The 11,122-nt window shown below is 37.8% G+C and overlaps 1 long non-coding RNA gene across 1 annotated transcript; it reads right to left on the bottom strand.

The window, feature by feature from the left end:
• Positions 1-4,545: 4,545 nt before the first annotated feature.
• LOC114623900 lies at positions 4,546-9,733 on the bottom strand. Its single transcript, XR_003711844.1, has 3 exons — positions 9,652-9,733; positions 6,039-6,105; positions 4,546-4,601 (listed from the first exon to the last, which is right to left on the bottom strand). It is a non-coding gene; the product is annotated as an uncharacterized LOC114623900 (long non-coding RNA).
• Positions 9,734-11,122: the final 1,389 nt, after the last annotated feature.

Raw genomic sequence — 11,122 nt, 5'->3', positions numbered from 1 at the left:
GTTTCTTAAATGCTTACAAAGATCCATAGCTTATAAAGTTTCATCCTGTGTGGTATTCAGATCAAGCATGCCTCCCAGAATTGCTGAGAGGTAGCCACACTGTATCATGTTTTTCAAATGAAGTGTGAAAGTAGAATTATTAAATATGCCTGATTACATACAACATTAGCAGAGCCTGATTTCTGTGTTTGTAATTTCATAATGACTCTTTGTCCAACATACCAACCTACTGTATACAATTGCTCTAATGGTCCAATACCAAAGTCAAATTGGCATTAGCTCTGATCATCCACTCAAAGATAAGTCTTTGAGAGACTGGCCCTTTGCTTATTCTTTTGGGGCACTAGATTGTGATGGTCATTTTGTGAGTAAGTCATACGTCTAAACTAGAAACCTGCATGGGAGGAAATTCAGGTTTGGGAAACTTTTCTTGGTGAATTTGTGTCAATCTTGTTCCAATAAAGCAGAAGTACAGGATGATGATAGCATCACTAACAACATTGATGTTTGTTTACTAACACTTGTCAGTGTATAATACTGCTTACTAAAGTATGTAGTTTCTAATCATATTAGGATCAAATATTAATTATAATGTTTTTAATGAGAAGCTCTCATTTGTATTTATAGTTTGTGTATTTATTTATCAGCATTCCCTGACAATTTTCTTATGTTCCTTCATATAAAATGGGTAAAATAATATCACCTATGTTATAAGGATGGAAATTAAATAAGCTCCAAGAGGAAGAACTCAAATGTAAGGATGTAGCAGAGGAACAATAGAATGTTTGATATTTCCATTATTTCCATCATTTAGTCTGATGAAAACATAATGCCTACCATACAGAGTTAGTTTCAAGATCTGAATGAAGCAACTTCTGTGAGGCAACAATGGAAAAGGACATGACAAGCGAAGGACATATCAAGATGTCTTCCTAAGGGAAGTGTCAAGTTGGGATCTGATAGAATGAAATAGTTTCAGTGATTGTCACGAATTTTTGATTTATAAAGTAAGGGGTCCTTTAACTCACTCATTCATTTTGCAGTTATGTTTGAGAATAAATTATGTTTGAAAATAAACTGAATATGTTTCAGAATAAAGTAGCTAAGTGAATGGAATCTGGAATAAGGATTTCTGTGTTTGAATTTTTATTCCATGTTCCTCCCTTATTCAAGCTGTGTGAAATTCTAAAGGCTACTCGAGTTCTTTTGAGATTATTTATAATTTTTAATTTATTAATAAAGTTTATAAATTAATAAATCTCTAATAATGTTTATTGTAATATCTATGCTAGTCACCAAATTGATTGAAATTTGAGAAATTATAGTTTTCTCATTTGCTACATGAAAAAATAGTTAAGATAATAAATTTATACCATACAGCTGCTGTGAAGATTACATTAGTTCATACTAAAACAGTTTGGATAATTTATTCAATATATATTCAAATAATATTGTTAGTATTCAAAAATATTAGTTGATGTTATACTTGGCCAATGGTCTTGGATTTGGAGATAAAATAACAAAACATATGCGTAGGGTTAGAGAGGTTTAAACTGTGATATGAAATATAATAATAATGTGTCCTTAAGTTGATGAAAGAACTTTAAGACAGGTAAGAGAGTGGGGACAGAAAGCAACAAACATCTACTAGATGCGCTGATCATGTCATCAAGCTGTAAGGCTGGAGCACTGGATGAGAAGCTCAGGATGAGTAGGGCTGGTTTATGATGGCACTTGGACTGAGAAGTTGAGAAGTCGTGATGTTTTTGGTGTAGATTCAAATGAGTGATGGCGAGAAAGAGTACCCAAGAGGCATATGAGAACTTTTCAGAAAACATTGCAGAGTCAAGAATCCAATGAATTACATGGATTACACATGGAAATCTAAGAAATAACAGAAATGTATTACCCACCTATATTAATAAAAACAAATATTTTAAAGTAGACTGGCACTTAATTTAAGGAGCTGTAAGCAATTTCATTTATTTGTTTAGGTTGTATATCTGACCATGTTCTCCATGAAACTAGGGCATTTGTCAAAGTTGGATAAACTATATATTTCAAATGTCAACCATAGCACTAGGCATATAGTGGATGTTTAGTACATATTGACTGACTAAATGAATGGGTATCATGAATTTTCTTGAACTTAAGAAGAATAGAATGGCCATTTTAACTATGTTAATCCTACCAATCCATGAGCCTGGGAGATCACTCCATTTTCTGAGGTCTTTGATTTTTTTCTTGAGAGACTTGAAGTTCTTGTCATATAGATCTTTCACTTGTTTGGTTAGAGCTACCCCTAGATATTTTATATTATTTGTGACTATTGTGAAGGTTGTTTCCCTGTTTTCTTTCTCAGCCTGTTTATCATTTGTATAAAGGAAGGCTACTGATTTGTTTGAGTTAATTTTATATCCAGGCACTTTGCTGAAGCTGTTTATCACCTGTAGAAGTTCTCTGGTAGAATTTTGGTGTAGCTTATGTATACTATCATATCACCCACGAATAGTGATAACTTGACTTTTTCTTTGCCACTTGGGAGGGAGAAGAAATCAGTCATGGGAGGCAGACTGAAGGGAGGTACTTGAGTGGTAGAGGGGACAGGGAGCAGAAAAGGGGAACATGGACAGGTATGGGGGGGAGCAGGAGAAAAGCCCTGAGGGCCAGCGGAATGAACAGAAATATGTAACCTTGAGGAGTGAGAGGTGGGGGGACCTTCTAGCAAGTACAAGAGACCCGGGAGATGAAAGACTCTCAGGACTCAAAGGGAAGGACCATAGATGAAATGTTCTACAGTGGGGAGAAGGAACTTGTAGAATCTACCTCCAGTAGAAAGACAGGAAATCAAGTGGAGGGATGGGGTTGCCATCCCACAGTCAAAAACTCTGACCTAGAATTCTTCCTGTCTAAAAGACTTGCAGGGACACAAATGGAGAAGAGACTCAGGGAAAGGCAGTCCTGTGACAGGCCCAACTTGGGATCTGTCTCAAGGTGAGGCTGGAAGGCCTGACACTATTACTGATGCTATGGTGTGCTTACAGACAAGAGCCTACCATGGCTGTCCTCCAAGAGGTCCAACAAGCAGCTGCCTGAGACAGATGAAGATATTTACACTCAACCAATGGTCTAAAGTTGGGATACCTGTGGTTAAATTAGGGAAAATCTGGAAGAAGCTGAGGAGGAGGGTAACCCCATAGGAAGACCAGTTGTCTCAGCTAACCTGGACCCCTGAGATCTCTCAGACACTGACCCACCAACCAGGCAGCATACAGGAGCTGGTCCCAGGCCCCTGACACATGCACAGCAGAGGACTGACTGGTTTGGTCTCAGTGGGAGGAGACATGCCTAACCCTCAAGAGACTTGAGGCCACAGGGCATGGCGAGGTCTAGTAGGGGGGCAACCTCTTGAAGACAGGGTGGGAGGATGAACTGTGGGATGGCTGGCTGGGAGAGGGTAATGACCAGACTGTAAAAAGTAGAAGTAATTAAAAAAAATAATAGGAGAGCTGCTTTCTGAGGCTGGGTTTGGTCTAGTAGAGTTTCTGAACAAAGGCTTGAAGAAGCCTAATGCTGCTTCAGGAGGATTATCTTCCAGGAGAGATAGAAAGTACAAGCACGGGAGAGGAAGGTAAGGTATTACAGTAGAACAGAGATAGTAGGCAGTGGAAGTGGGGGAAATATCAGGGAGAAAGGTAAAAGGCAGGTGTGGGGACATTATATCGGACCATTATGCACAGCAAAATTGAAGAGATGACCTAAATGCAAACATTTCTTTTAACACTTGACATTCACAAGTCCTTTTCTTATAGCCTGTTTCTTCCTCCAGTGCCTTCTACAGTTGATTAAATACAGGACAGAAAGTGGAATATTTCAGCCTGGAATTTTTCTGAATTGAAGCTCTTGTCATAGGATGAGAGCTCCCGTTTGCTATTAAAAGGCTCTTGCTCACGCTTCCTACCAGTAAGATAACTTTTACCTCAGCCTTTTGGAGATTTGCTTTGTCCTTCATAACATAACTTGAAAATGAGCAGTGATCTAATCATTTATGTCTGTGATAATGTGCTCATTTTATTTATACTCCACAGGCAATTAAAATCTCTTTATACAACACTGTCCTGGTGACAGATGTGTGGCTGACAACCTGATATGTGATGGGTGACATAAATCATCTGAAGATCAGTGTGTTCTTATGTGAATGTCTTTAGTTCCAGCAGATGCCACACCGGCAGAGTAACAGGGACATTCTTTTACAAGATCCCCAATTTAGTAAGAACCTTGCTTTAATATAGCTCTGAAATCTTGACAGATGTGCTAGTTAGTGACAGTTTGGAGATTCTTCATACAGTCTTTGTAAGACAACAAGGGTCATCCCATCCTTTTGTGCCACACAAGTTTTAGTGGCTTTCCAACAGGGTACACAATAGCCGTATCACCTGAACTCCATCAGTCCCTTTGGACTTGGCACCAAGGACACATTTCTTCTGCCCCCTTCGAAACTACTAAGCATGATAACCTTTACACACACTATGTGATTTGCTGCTCCTAAACATGATGATTTCTTTTTTCTTTTTTGGCCATGACTTTGAATATAAGATTCCCTAAAAAACAAACAAACAAACAAACAAATAAACAGTTTTCATTTTATGTTCTCTATGTAGTAGAATTTGGAGCATTATTTTGTATGCAGGTGGCTCAAATTTTCACATAGCATGTTGAAAAAATGTCTTCCATCTTGCAAACTGTTTTAATATCCAGATTGTTACATATTATTTTCATTAGCTCTGAAGGAAGCACTGAGAAATAAAATTAAACAGAATTTTAACATATTCATATGCTTATGGCCATTTAGATTTCTCTTGAGAATGATTTAATGCTTTTAAAAGTTGTGGTTTGAGAATGTAATCACTATGAATTTCTATCTTGTTATGTATTAAAATTTACAGCTATGAATTATTTAGTGAGACTGTTAAGAACTGAACACAAGTCTTATATGTGCTAAGCAAGCATTATACCACTAAGTTAAATCCTCAATCCTTACCTTGCAATTTTAATACTTTTCCCACATTGTTTTATTTTTTTTACACTTGTTTGAATAATAATATTAAATATATGCAAAATATGATTTGGACACAATTTATTGCTCACTTTCCTAGCAAGTAACACCTCTCTTTTCATTTTTTCATAGTTCTGATGGGTTTCCATCAAAGTTATCATTTTGAATGATATAAAATTGTTAGCTATGACTTCTTTGGGTTATCTTTGTTTTTGTTACTTTTTCTACCTCTAATTTTATACATCACATTCCCCCAAAACATCTTCTACAGCTATGATCTTCTAGGTCTTGTTTACTTGAGCTAACCTTGTAGGTCTTGCCTTTTTGTTTCTTTTTACAGTATGGTAGTTTAACCCTTGTGAAAACTAGACATATACTCTACCACTGACATATATCAATAGTCCCTTTTTAATTTAAATTTTTTATTTTACTTTGAGAGACAGGCTCACTAATTTTCCTAGACTGGCTTGAAACTCTCTATATAGTGCAGAAGGGACTTGAATTACCTTTATCCTCCTGTGTATGATATTATAAACATGTACCACCATGCCTGGCATGAGGCTCAGACTATCTATATTACTTTTATTGATGTTAAATTTAAGCTGTTTTATAAAGTAGTATGTGAAAATTTCAATTATAATTTTGATAATCTCAGTTAAACCATTAAAAATGAATTCATCATTTTGTCTTTCCCCTTTACTTGAGGCACTGATATGATACTTTCAAGAGAATGTGTTTGTTGCCTCTGAAGCCTTTTGAGAAACTCCTTATCTTCATGTTCAGGCTCACTAACTTACTTTCTGTGTGATTCATCCCCATTTACATTCAGTCTACTGAACTTATTTTCATAATTAATTTTCTTGATGCTCTTTGCTCTCATTAATATTTCCTAATATTTTTATTTAAAAATATTTATTCTTCTCTCATATAATAACATCTCGACCACAACTTCCCCTCCTTCCCCTCCTTCCATTCCCCTTACCTCTCTTTTCTCCAAGTTCTACTCCTCTTTCTCTCTCAGAAAATATCAGGCCTCCCAGGAACATCAACTGTACATGGCAAAACAAGATGCAATAAGCAAGCACATGACCCTCACATCAATGCTGGGAAAGGCAATCTAGTAGGAGGACAAAGTTCCCAAGATCAAGCAAACAAACAAATAAACAAACAAACAAAACAAAGACCAAAACCAAACCAAACCTGGTTGTTATGCATGTTTTGAATCATTTTGATTTGTTCACTAAGATGGCATCAAGTGTTTCAGGCTTTTTAGCTGGTTGCTGAACTCTTGGTTAAGTTCATATTGTCTGAGTGGTTTTGAGGTCTCTCTTGGCAAGTGAGTGCTTCCCTTGAGGCTTCAGCTAGCTGATAATTAGTATCTACATTCAAAGAGGAATGTAATCTCGTAGCATATAATCCTCCTTTGCTCCTGTCTGACATTTCTCATCCTGCCTTCCAAAGGGCCCATTACACACTCATACTGTATACGTTGGAATTCTTCCTATGTAAGTACTCATAGCTGCTTCCATTGAGGTAGTTTCAAAGCTTTTTAAATCAAGAATTGAACATCCTGGTTTCCATATGAAGTTGCTAAGGCCCAGTTTACAGATGAGGCAACAGAATGATCAAGAGATCTTCTCAAGGACACTGGGTAGGCAGAACTAGAAGCCACATTTCCACTTCTCTAGGTCCATATGAATCTGTGGGTGAATTGGAGGAGCCCGCATGGAGATAAGATATTATAAAAATGATGACGTACAAGTAACGGTTTGGGTGCTATCACTGTGCTTCTAAGAGAAATGCCTGCAGAGAGAAGGTAGTATCTATGTAGAAGTCACCACAATACAGGAAGAGGAAAGAACAACTGTTCCTCCTGGCTCAAATTGATTAACGACTGCTCCTTTTCAATAGACAGAGGACATGACAAGCTTTTAGGATATTCAGGTAAAGCTTCTATCCTGACATTTATTTCTTCTCCTGTTTTAGGACCAGCTTTTTCATTGCAGTCTAAAGTGATCAGACATTCAGTGTCACAAAATCTGACAAATGAACACAGTACTTCAAAGGGTATTTAATTCAAGAATGAAGGAAGTAATTCTTCAGGTGCAAATCTGATCAAATTGTAAAGGAAAATCATGTCATTAGAAACATGTAGGACTATACAGTGGGCTTTGGGAGCACTAAAATGTTTTGAGCATTCTGTGTGTGAAAATGATAATTAAACCATGGGGGTTAGGTTGAATGATCACAGATGTAATGACAGGCCACCACAGAGGAATTTAAAAATTAATTTAGAGACTAATCTATGGTCCCTGCTGAGGCCATTTATTTTCTGTGACCGTCCTTGTTCTTCCCTTGCTGATAAAGTTTAAAGCCCAATGTTTAAAAAAAATACCTGCTTTTCAATTTCTAAAAATTATAGTAGGCAACCCTGTGGTCAAGCATTGATCAACCATTTGGCACGTTTCCTATCCATTTCATGCACTGTCCCTGGAAAATATCTAGCTTTGACTTACTTCAGGGAAATTCTCTCAGAGTTTATACCAAAAAGCCATATCTCACCATCAGTGTCATTTAGGATTCTGTCATAGCCATCTATCAAGAGATTCTCAATTAATTTTGTTGAAGCTAAAAGTCACTTATAATTACAACCCTCTTATCGGAATATGTCTTCCTTATCTTTTACTATCCTGTGCTTCATTGTTGGCTCTGCTACCACGGGTGCCATTATTTATTTTATTGGTGAGCCTTGGTTCTGTACCTCCTAGCTCAAAATGATTAATGACTGCTCCTCTTCAATAAACAAAGTACATGACTGGCTTTTAGATTTCTCAGGTACAGCTTCTATGCTGACATTTTTTTTCTTCTTCCAGTGTCTCAGGAACTGCTCCTTCAGAGCAGTCTGAAGTAATCAGACTTTTCAGTGTGGCGAAAGCTGATAAATGATGGTTCTTATTTGTTGCTAATCAACAGGTCTAGGGAAGCCCCTAGTTCTGGGAACCGTTTTCTTAGTTATAATGTGTTATTTTTAGGCTGTAGTCATAGTAGGAAATATGTAGCTGTTACATTTCTACAATTCAGTTGTTGTCTTGTTAATGAGCACAGGTTAGGCACTTAGTTCCTCCAGAAAATGATGAGATGAACAAAGTTAGTATGATGTTGAATTCTTCCTATTTAAAAATGGTAACATCAGATCTATTTCATTTGGATGCTTTTATAATTCATGATGCAATGGATATAAAGCACGATGCAGATGTTCTGATTCATGATATGTGGTCAATAATGATGACTTCCTTTTAGTTCAATAAATTCATGTTCTGGACTGTTTTACATGCTATTTTTATATTAATCATCATGGGATATAAGAGTAAGTAATTCTATTTAGAAGAGATACATGTTTAGGGAGAGACAAACACATAAGCAAATAAGTACTGATCTCTGTGACATATACAAAAGAATAGATAGATAAATATACATAGATAAATCCAATGGTGGCTTAGCAGAACTAGTCATTAGTCCTGTCTGGAGTAGTTCTTGTTGAATGGGTGATAGGAGATCTGAGCTTTAACTGACATGGAGGAAGTCACCAGATTATCAGACTAAGAAAGGTGAGATTTATTTGGTGAGTTGGAGAGGTGACCACAGGGAGCATAAATCTGAGGTAAAGGAATTACCTTTATGGTGTACACCCATTAGTTTTCTTCCATGTTTTATTTTACACCATAATAACATTCTTTTTCAAAAACCCGAATTTTGGTTATTCCCCCTTTTAATGATTGAATATCAAGAATGAGCTTAAGATAAAAATGTTTTAATCAGTTTAACCAGGATAGACGAGAAAGTACTTTTCTTTCTCTGATTAATTCAAAGTGTTTAGTTACTAATAGTAGCAAAGAATCATCAAAGAATTTTTTTAGATATATCATTTCATAGATTGTCCACAAATTCTTATGTGGCAAGAATTTTTAATTTTGTTTTTCTAAAAATAAGGAAAATGAAGTTATACAGCTTCAAATTATTCAAAGGGTTATCTCCAAGATTAGGAGTTGACAGTCATTTGGAATTTGTGAACCCAGCCTCTGCCACCAAGTTTTCTCCCTATATGTGGGGCTGTGGGCTATGAGAAAAGGCCAGAAAGCTTGGTAGAAAGCTCTGGAAGTCCTGGAAACCTTGGTCTGAAGAAGGCCAGTAGGACAGGAGGCTGCTTCGAACTTTCCCAAAGCCTCTCTTAAAGTCTTAAAACTTTCCCAAAGTCTCTCTTAGCTTCCGCTCCCCACAGCCCCTCCCACGGAGAGGTCTGTGGCCTTTGATCACGTAGGAATAGCACTTTCATGCAAATAAGGCATTCCCAAGCTCTCAATTCAAGCCAATAGGGGTTACCTGCTCTTCCCCAAAAAACTGTATGTATTGCCCAAAGCTCAAAAGTAAAGTGGATCTTTCCGGCTGTCAGAGACTTTTATCGAGGTTCCTCCCCGTTGTGGGCTAGCCTGCACATTTCAAAGAGCTGTAACACTTTTCCCTCTCTGCCGCTGCCCTGCCGAGGTACTCCCGGGCTGCCCACATGGAGAGGGAGCAAAAAGAGCTGTGATACTCACCCGCCTTTGGAGGCTGGAGCAGAAGCGGACCCTCCAGTCTGCTCCCCGCCCAGCCATTCGAGGCTGGTTCGAGAGGTTACATAGGCCCTGCCATGAGCAACTGAACAGTGCGCTGCCCTCCAGCTTGTGGCCGTGACCCCACCTGCGCGCCCCACTTGAGCCTTGACCCACATTCTTGGCTCGCCGGTGGTCTGTGCTGCTGAGTCCCGCCTGGAAGTGGCATGCCCCCGCCCATTCCTGCCCGAGCCCTGCACCGCTGCAGCCTCGGTTTCCTGGACTGCCTCGGAGCCTGCGCCCGTGACCTGAGCACGAGATCGGACCCACACCTATAAACAAAGTGATTGAAAGCTAACTTATATTTGACAAACTATGATTTGTTGTGCAATCCTAGTGAAAGTTCTTTAAACCACTGGAAAGCTAATTAAAAAAAAGACAGACTAGATCATAACTGAAGACATTGGCTTAGAAACAAGCAGATAGACTCAAAGCAGTGTACCATATCATCGTAAGAATAGCAGGGAGACCATAACTCAAGCAGTGTACCATATCTTCTGAAGAACAGCAGGTAGATCATAATTCAAGGCAGTGTACCGTATAGACCATGACATGTTTCAAGGCACAGGCCAAGAAGATTTTGTACTTTTCCACCACCTGGCCCCTCTTACCCCCTCCCCTTGTAAAACATGCTATAAAAAAGCATTTCATGTTCAATAAATAAATAAATAAATAAATAAATAAAATAGGATAGGGTCACTACATAATTTGCCATCAGAACAAGGTAACTTTCAGAAACAGAACACTATTGTGCTTAATGCTCAGGGAACATTGTGGAAAAGAAGGGAGAAATATTGAAAGAGACAGGGAGTTTTCCATGAGACTACATCTCCTACTAATGTGAGAAGCTACACTCATGAAGTCTTACCAACATGACTGCGCTAAAGTGAGCTATACTTAATAGCCTTAGTTGGTGTATCAAGTGCCTAAAGCTCCAGGAAGCAGTGACAGATTTTAATCTGAAAATGAAATAAACCCTTTTCTTTGTTAAGTTGCTTTCTATTGTTAAAGTATATAATCACAGCACTAGAAAGAAAGCTAGATTCGTAGGGCTTTGCATGAAATGGGCTATGAAAACTTTCAAGCCTTTTGGATCTAGAAATGAATTAAAAACCACTGAATTCTATTTTTCTATAAGAATTAAACTCAAGTATGTGTTCAGCAAATGCCATGTCGCTTTCACATTCTGTTCATACTTTGCCTGTCTTGCTTTCTTTTTCTGCTTCTTTGAGATACTCATTCTAAAAAGATCTTTTATGGCTTAAATACAACTTCGAATTCATTGCAAGATTGATAATTTCAATTTCTAGGGCTGATGAGGGTAGATCAAGTTTTAAAATAGAAACTGAAGCTACTCATTTCTTTTTATGGATAATTAATTCACTCTTACAAAATAGGATTTATGCAAAGTGAAGAA

The sequence above is a fragment of the Grammomys surdaster genome, unplaced genomic scaffold (genome assembly GCF_004785775.1).
Source record: "Grammomys surdaster isolate TR1022 unplaced genomic scaffold, NIH_TR_1.0 203, whole genome shotgun sequence".
NCBI classification, from domain to species: Eukaryota; Metazoa; Chordata; class Mammalia; order Rodentia; family Muridae; genus Grammomys; species Grammomys surdaster.
Note: the sequence above shows the minus strand (reverse complement) of the source record. Positions and strands in the feature narration are given on the sequence as shown.